Genomic DNA, 7,954 nt, shown 5'->3' with positions numbered 1-7,954 from the left:
CAACTACATAATGGGGCAAGGAAGGGAGGCTCTGGAATGCTGGGAATCCCCTGGGGCACATTTTAGTGCTTCCGTGCCAGGTGATGACTGGGAACGAGCAATTACAGGAACAGAGCCTGACAAAGGCCAAGGAATGTGGGCACAACCTTCTCAGAGATAAAGGCCTGGGTTATCACACCAGGCAAGCAACCCAGATCAGAAGAAATGGTGGCTGAGGGGCGCCTGGTGGCTCAGTCTGTTAAGCACCTGACTCCTGATTTTGGCTCAGGTCATGATCTCATGGTCTTGAGCCCCGCTTCAGATTCTTTCTCTCTCCCTCTCTCTCTGCCCCTCTCCTGCTCACACTCTCTTTTAAGATTTTCTTTTTTAAAAATATTTTTTAATTGTGACCAGCCATCACCTGGAAGAATCAGTTACAGCATGAAATTGATTAATGTGGGACACAAGTGGTTCTGAATGGTATAGGGGTTCACTGTAGCAGATGCTGTTGGTGCCACCCTTATTTCCATGGCATTTTCATGCTTTTGAGCAGGAGGGAAATTCCAAATCTCTGTCTTCCAAGACCCATTTTACCCAAGGACTAATGAGAGTTGACATCTAGCAGGTAGAGGTCAGAGATGCTGCTAAATATCCTACAAAGCACAGGACAACAAAGAATAAATTTTAGAATCAGCTTTCCAGTTTCTACAAAAAACAAAGAAACAAACAAGAACAACAACAACAACAACAACAAGAAACAACCCAGGTGGGATTTGATAGGGATTGCGTTGAATCTCTACACCAGTGTGGGAAAATAGTGCCATATTCACAATACTGGCTGTTCCAATCCATGAATATGGGATATTTTTCCATTTATTTAGGTCTCTTTTAATTTCTTTCAACAATGGTGGGTTTGTTTTTTTTTTTTCATTTTTAATGTCTAATCCTTATACTTCTTTGGTTAAGTATATTTCGAAGTATTTTATTTTACTTGATGATATTGCAAAAGAAATTGTTTTCCTAATTTAATCATCAAATTGTCATTGCTAGTGTACAGAAGTAAAATAAATAAATAAATACAAACACCTTGGGGTCAAGGGAACCAAACCATTTTATTGAGGGGTTTTGGGAAAAGTTGAAGGGCTAAGAGGACACTAAGCTCTGACTTCCTCAGCCTGGCCAGGATCTTCCCAGCCTCACAGCTGCCAAAAGCTAGAAGCCAAGTTTTTTATATATTTATCTTGCAACCTTACTGAGTTTATTTATTGGTTCTTACAGTAGTTTTGGTAGATTCCTTAGGATTTTCCATCCTTATTGTGCCCCAAGACGAGATTACATCATCTGTAAATAGAGATAGTTTTACTTCTTCTTTTCCAGTATGGATATCTGTTATTTGTTTTGCTTGTCTAATTGTCCCAGCTAGAACATCTAATGCGATGTTGAATAAAAGTAAATAGTGTCTTTTTCCTGATCTAGGGAGAAAGCTTATGGTCTTTCACCATTAGCTTTGATGTTAGATGTGGGGCTTTTTGTAGATGCTCTTCATCAGCCTGAAGAAGTTCCCTTCTTTTTTTAGTGTGTTTAGTGTTTTTAATCATTAAAGGGAGTCATATGTCATATTATGTTTGTCAAATACTTTTTCTGTGCCTACTGAAATGATCTTTTTTTTTTTCTTTTGGTCCTTTATTCATTTTTGTATGTTAAATCAACCTGCATTCCTGGAATAAATCTCACTTGATTATGGTGTATAATCCTTTTTACACATTACTGGATTCAGTCCGCTCATATTTTGTTAAAGGTTTTTACATTCAACTTCATAAAGGATACTGGTCTCTGTTGGTTTTGGATGCCATCGTTTGCTTTTGGTATTAGGGTAATCCTGGCCCTCATAAGATGAGTTGGGAAATATTTTCTTCTCCTCTGTTTTTGGAAATGTTTGTGAAGAATTGGTGTTAATTTTTCTTCAAATGTTTGGTAAGAGGCACCTGGGCAGCTCAGTCGGTTAAGGGTCCAACTTCAGCTCAGGTCATGATCTCATGGTCTGTGAGTTCGAGCCCCTCATCAGGCTCTGTGCTGACAGTTCGGAGCCTAGAGCCTGCTTCATCTTCCATGTCTCCTTCTCTCTCTCTGCCCCTCCCCTGCTTCACTCTGTCTGTCTCTCTCTCTCTCTCTCTCAAAAATAAGTTAAACATCAAAAAAATTAAAGCTTAGTGATTAAAAAAAAATGTTTGGTAAAATTCCCCAGTGATACCATATGCTGATTTGAGCTTTTCTTTGTGGGAAGTTGGATTGTTATGGGATTGGCTTATTAACCCAATTTTTTTACTTTCTATAGGTCTATTCAGATTTTCTATTTTTTCTTGAATTAGTGTTTATAGGTTTCGTCTTTGTAGGATTTACCCATTTCATCTAGGTTATCTGATTTTTTGGCATATGATTGTTTATAATATTTTTTTATAGTCCTTTTATGTCTGCAAGTTTGACCATTTTTTTTTATTAAATTTTTTTTTAACGTTTATTTATTTTTGAGACAGAGAGAGACAGAGCATGAACGGGGGAGGGTCAGAGAGAGGGAGACACAGAATCTGAAACAGGCTCCAGGCTCTGAGCTGTCAGCACAGAGCCCGACGCGGGGCTTGAACTCACGGACCGCGAGATCATGACCTGAGCCGAAGTCGGCGGCTTAACCGACTGAGCCACCCAGGCACCCCAAGTTTGACCATTTTTCATCAGATCTGTTTATTTAGCAGGATGTTCCTCAAATTTGAGAAATGTCTCCTTTAAAGGAAAAAAGCTTCTTTGGCATCTCCCAATGTTGACAACTTTTTTTATAATATTCCTTAAATATGTGTGAATTTAAAACTAATCATAACCTTCAGTTTGTAGCTCTCACACAATAAAACCAAATCTAATTTATAAATTAATTATAATCAAAACTGAAAAACAATACAATTAAAGCAAAAATCACTAATTTAACATTTGAGTTCAGCGTGGCTTGTCTACCATACACCATGCAATGAACCAATTCAGCCATGACTTTTTTTTTTTTAATCAAACTATGATGAATGTCTAACTGTACAACCTATGGTTAATGTCATTTGGCCCTCATTTGGCTGAAGCAGTCATATTAAGTTCATCTTTTTTCATGGCCCATTACCCAAAAATAGTCAAAATAGTACTATTGTGCCCCAAGAATATCGTAAACACAAACATAACAACAGGTTCATTCAGATGATTCCAGAATATGCCCATATTATATTTTAAGCTTACTATCAAAGTGAAAGCAAAGTTTTTCATTTCTGAAGGAAAGCTGACAGACCCCACAAATAAACCTACAATCTGGAAAACACTGGCTTGGAACTTTGCTTTAATGGAGTGCCTCAATGCTTTCCAAAGGGCTCCACATGAATCCTTAACCATTATTACCTTCAAAGGATACTTATTCCAACTATGGTTACACAGGGAGTTTCTTGAAGTTCTATTTGTGAATATTTCCTCTTTTTAAAAAAATTTTAAATGTTTTTATTTATTTTTGAAGGAGAGGGAGACATAAAATTTGAAGCAGGCTCCAGGCTTAAGCTGTCAGCACAGAGCTCGGTGCGGGGCTGGAACTCACAAACTGTGAGATCATGACCTGAGCCGAAGTCAGATGCTTAACTGACTGAGCCACCCGGCGCCCCTTTGTGAATATTTCCTCTTGAGCAATAGGGAAAAGAAAGCAAAAGTGAGAATCTTGTGCTGGTCACCATGACATGACCCAGAAATGGTTTCGTTGCTGGGTTTACTAAGCAAGTGAAAACAAGATAAAGCAGTTGGGCAAATACTTAGCCACCACCTTCCCTACTACAAGCGTCTTTGCCTTGTACTGAGCAGAACTTTGTAGTAAATGAATCCTTGAGAAGGAAGCCTCACATCCATAGTAGCAGCTTTGGAGAGGATGGGAAGAAATAAGTCCTGTTTGGGAGCCGAGTTGGACCAGGAAAGAAAGAGCCCTAGCCCTGGGGTATGATCAGCACAATGCACATCCTGCTAGTTGAGATGACTCATTAAGCTCTGACTCAGCCCCTTACACTCACCTGTTGAACAAGCAATTGAAGATGAGGGTACAATCAATCATGACACAGGGGAAGTGACTAGTGGGCAGAAGCCAGACCACACAAGGTCACACCTTGAAGTTACAGAGTGCAGTGTGGGCACAGTGTTTGGTATCACCTCTTCCTTCTTTGTCCACTGAACCCAGTAAAGAGCCTATGAATGACCTATGAGTTCTCTTTGTACAGAACAGGTACGAATATATTTAGTCCGACGGACTCGTGTGGGAAAGTTTTGGAAGAACTTGAGTGTAGTGGTTTCCTCGTGTCTTAATTCAACTAGTTGACTCGGGGGCCATATAGAACAGTGGTTAGCCCCTATTGGAAGACGAGAGAGAACAAAAATGACTTTTCCCAAAATAATAGGCAAATTACTTTGTTATATATACTCCAAAATTCTCTTCTGAATTTCTTCTCAACAAACCAAGAGACTGAGTATCTTATACATTTTCCTTGGAGGGTTCACGTCAGGCCCAATGTTTATGTTGAAAATTATTCTACTTGCATCTCATTGCCCATCTGTTCAGACTTATGCTAAGACTTTTGCAATGTTTACAGAACTCTCTGACCACGTGGCATGATAAGGGGAACATGGGAGAACTTTCTAATAGAGGAGGAACAGGAGTTAGGTCCTTCATTTTCACCATCTGGCATCTCTTTCCTCCCAATCACACAGCACATGTATGGTTTAGGCATTCCCCAGAGAGCTCGCCTGAAAATTGCTCTGTCTTGTCTAAACATGTTTGAGAGTGTGGCAAAGCATTGGAGAGGGCTCACTCATCTAGCCATCCCCTTAGCTGCATATAGAAAGCAACTGATGGACTTTGAAATACCCTATGAATGTTCCAGGAGCACCTGGGTGACTCAGTTAAGCATCTGACTCCTGATTCTGGCTCAGGTCATGATCTCGGGGTCATGAGATTAAGCCCCACGTCTGGCTCCTTCCTGAGTATGGAGCCTGCTTGAGATTCTCTCTCTCTTTCTCTCTCTCCCTCTGCTCATTCTCTCTTTAAAAACAAGAAAGAAAAAAAAAGAAAGAAAAGAAAAAGGAGAACCCTATGAATGTTCCTTTGCTAAACAATAATCCGACATTGTTACTCAGGCTTTTCAAAAGGCATGACCCTTCTCATCTCCATCTCTCCCCTTTTTCTCCTCACCTACTACACTCAAGCTACATTTACCCCCTTTTTGTTTCTGGAAACTCCCTCAGCTTTCATGTCACTTCCCCAGAGAGACCTTTCTATAGTCCCTCTACATAGTCCCTCTCTGTAGTCCCTGACCTGACTCCTGGACCATTTTCTTCACAGTTCTTATCACACTTTGTCATTGTTTTTATTTGTTTGGTTACTAAAATCTAGGCTGAAAGAGGCAGAGACCAAGTAAGCTTTATTCATCAGTATGTATCCAGATCCAAGCACAATGCCTGGAATATGTAGGCACTCAATTCATACCTGTCAATGAAAGAATAAATAAAAGACATGATGACAAAAATTTTCTTTATTTTCTATAGAATAATGGCTAAGAATGTCATCTATCACATTACCAAATAATGTTCCAACAAAGTTTAACCGAAATAAAATTCCCCGTGAAAGTGTTTATATTTCCACCCAGAAACGAAGCCGCGAATGTATGGCCAACTAATTTTTGACAAAGCAGGAAAGAATATCCAATGGACTAAAGACAGTCTCTTCAGCAAATGGTGCTGGGAAAACTGGACGGCGACATGCAGAAGAATGAACCTGGGCCACTTTCTTACACCAGACACAAAAATAAATTCAAAATGGATGAAAGACCTCAATGTAAGACAGGAAGCCATCAAAATCCTTGAGGAGAAAGCAGGCAAAAACCTCTTCAACCTTGGCTGCAGCAACTTCTTACTCAAGACGTCTCCAGAGGCAAGGGAAGCAAAAGCAAACATGAACTATTGGGACCTCATCAAAATAAAAAGCTTCTGCACAGAGAAGGAAACAATCAGCAAAACTAAAAGGCAATCGACAGAATGGGAGAAGATATTTGCAAACGACATATCAGATAAAGGGTTAGTATCCAAAATCTACAGAGAACTTATCAAACTCAACACCCAAAAAACAAATAATCCAGTGAAGAAATGGGCAAAAGACATGAATAGACACTTCTCCAAAGAAGACATCCAGATGGCCAACCGACCCATGAAAAAATGCTCAACATCACTCATCATCAGGGAAATACAAATCAAAACTACACTGAGATACCACCTCACGCCTGTCAGAATGGCTGACACGAACAACTCAGGCAACAACAGATGTTGGTGAGGATGCGGAGAAAGAGGATCTCTTTTGCACTGCTGGTGGGAATGCAAACTGGTGCAGCCACTCTGGAAAACAGTATGGAGGTTCCTCAAAAAATTAAAAATAGAACGACCCTATGACCCAGCAATTGCACTACTAGGTATTTATCAAAGGGATACAGGTATGCTGTTCAAAGGGGCACACGCACCCCCATGTTTATAGCAGCACTATCAACAATAGCCAAAGTATGGCAAGAGCCCAAATGTCCATCTATGGATGAACGGATAAAGAAGATGTGGTATATATACACAATGGAGTATTACTCTGCAATCAAAAAGAATGAAATCTTGCCATTTGCAACTATGTGGATGGAACTAGAGGGTATTATGCTAAGCGAGATTAGTCAGAGAAAGGCAATATCATATGACTTCACTCATATGAGGACTTTAAGAGACAAAACCGATGAACATAAGGGAAGGGAAGGAAAAATAATACAAAAACAGGGAGGGGGACAAAACATAAGAGACTCTTAAATATGGAGAACAGAGGGTTGCTGGAGGGGTTGTGGGAGGGGGGGGATGGGCTAAATAGGTAAGGGGCATTAAGGAATCTACTCCTGAAATTATTGTTGCACCATATGCTAACTAACATGGATGTAAATTAAAAAATAAGTAATTAATAAGAAAAGAAAAGAAAGTGTTTATGTTTCCAGGGCGTTAAATTTGCGACAGACTAACACATTCACTAAAGTTGTAGGATACGAAATCAATACACAAACATTGGTTATATTTCGAGCAGCAAATGATCTGAAAAGGAATTTAAGAAAACAGTTCCGTCTGGGGCACCTGGGTGGCTCAGTCAGTTAAGAGTCTGACTTCGACCCAGGTCATGACCTCACAGTTCCTGAGTTTGAGCCCCACATTGGGCTCTCTGCTGTCAGCACAGAGCCTGCTTCTGATCCTGTGTCCCCCCTCCCTCTCCCTACCCCTCCCCTACTGACTCTCATGTGTGTGTGTGCTCTCTCTCTTTCTCTCTCTCTCTCTCTCTCTCAAAAATAAATAACCATTAAAAAAAAGGAAACAATTCCATTTACAGTAGTATCAAAAAGAATAAAATACTTAGGAATAAACTTAACCAAGTAGGTAAAAGATTTTTTTTTCTATTCTCAAGTTAGTTAACAAGTTAGTTAACTCCTGGCTTCAGGAGTAGAACCCAGTGATGCATACATACAACACCCAGTGCTCATCCCAAGAAGTGCCCTCCTTAATGCCCATCACCATTTTCCCGTCCCCCTCCCCCCTCCCCCCAACAACCCTGTTTGTTCTCCATATTTAAGAGTCTCTTATGGTTTGCCTCCCTCTCTATTTTTATCTTAGTTTTCTTTCCCTTCCCCTATGATCATCTGTTAAGTTTCTCAAATTACACATATGAGTGACATCATACGATATCTGTCTCTCTGACTGACTTCTTTCACTTAGCATAATACCCTCCAGTTCCATCCATGTTATTGCAAGATTTCATTCTTTTTCATTGACATTCATTTTCAGTGCGTGTGTGTGTGTGTGTGTGTATCACATCTTCTTTATCCATCAGTTGATGGACATTTGGGCTCTTTCC

This window comes from Acinonyx jubatus, chromosome C2 (genome assembly GCF_027475565.1).
Source record: "Acinonyx jubatus isolate Ajub_Pintada_27869175 chromosome C2, VMU_Ajub_asm_v1.0, whole genome shotgun sequence".
Taxonomy (NCBI): Eukaryota; Metazoa; Chordata; class Mammalia; order Carnivora; family Felidae; genus Acinonyx; species Acinonyx jubatus.
This window is presented reverse-complemented; position numbering follows the sequence as displayed.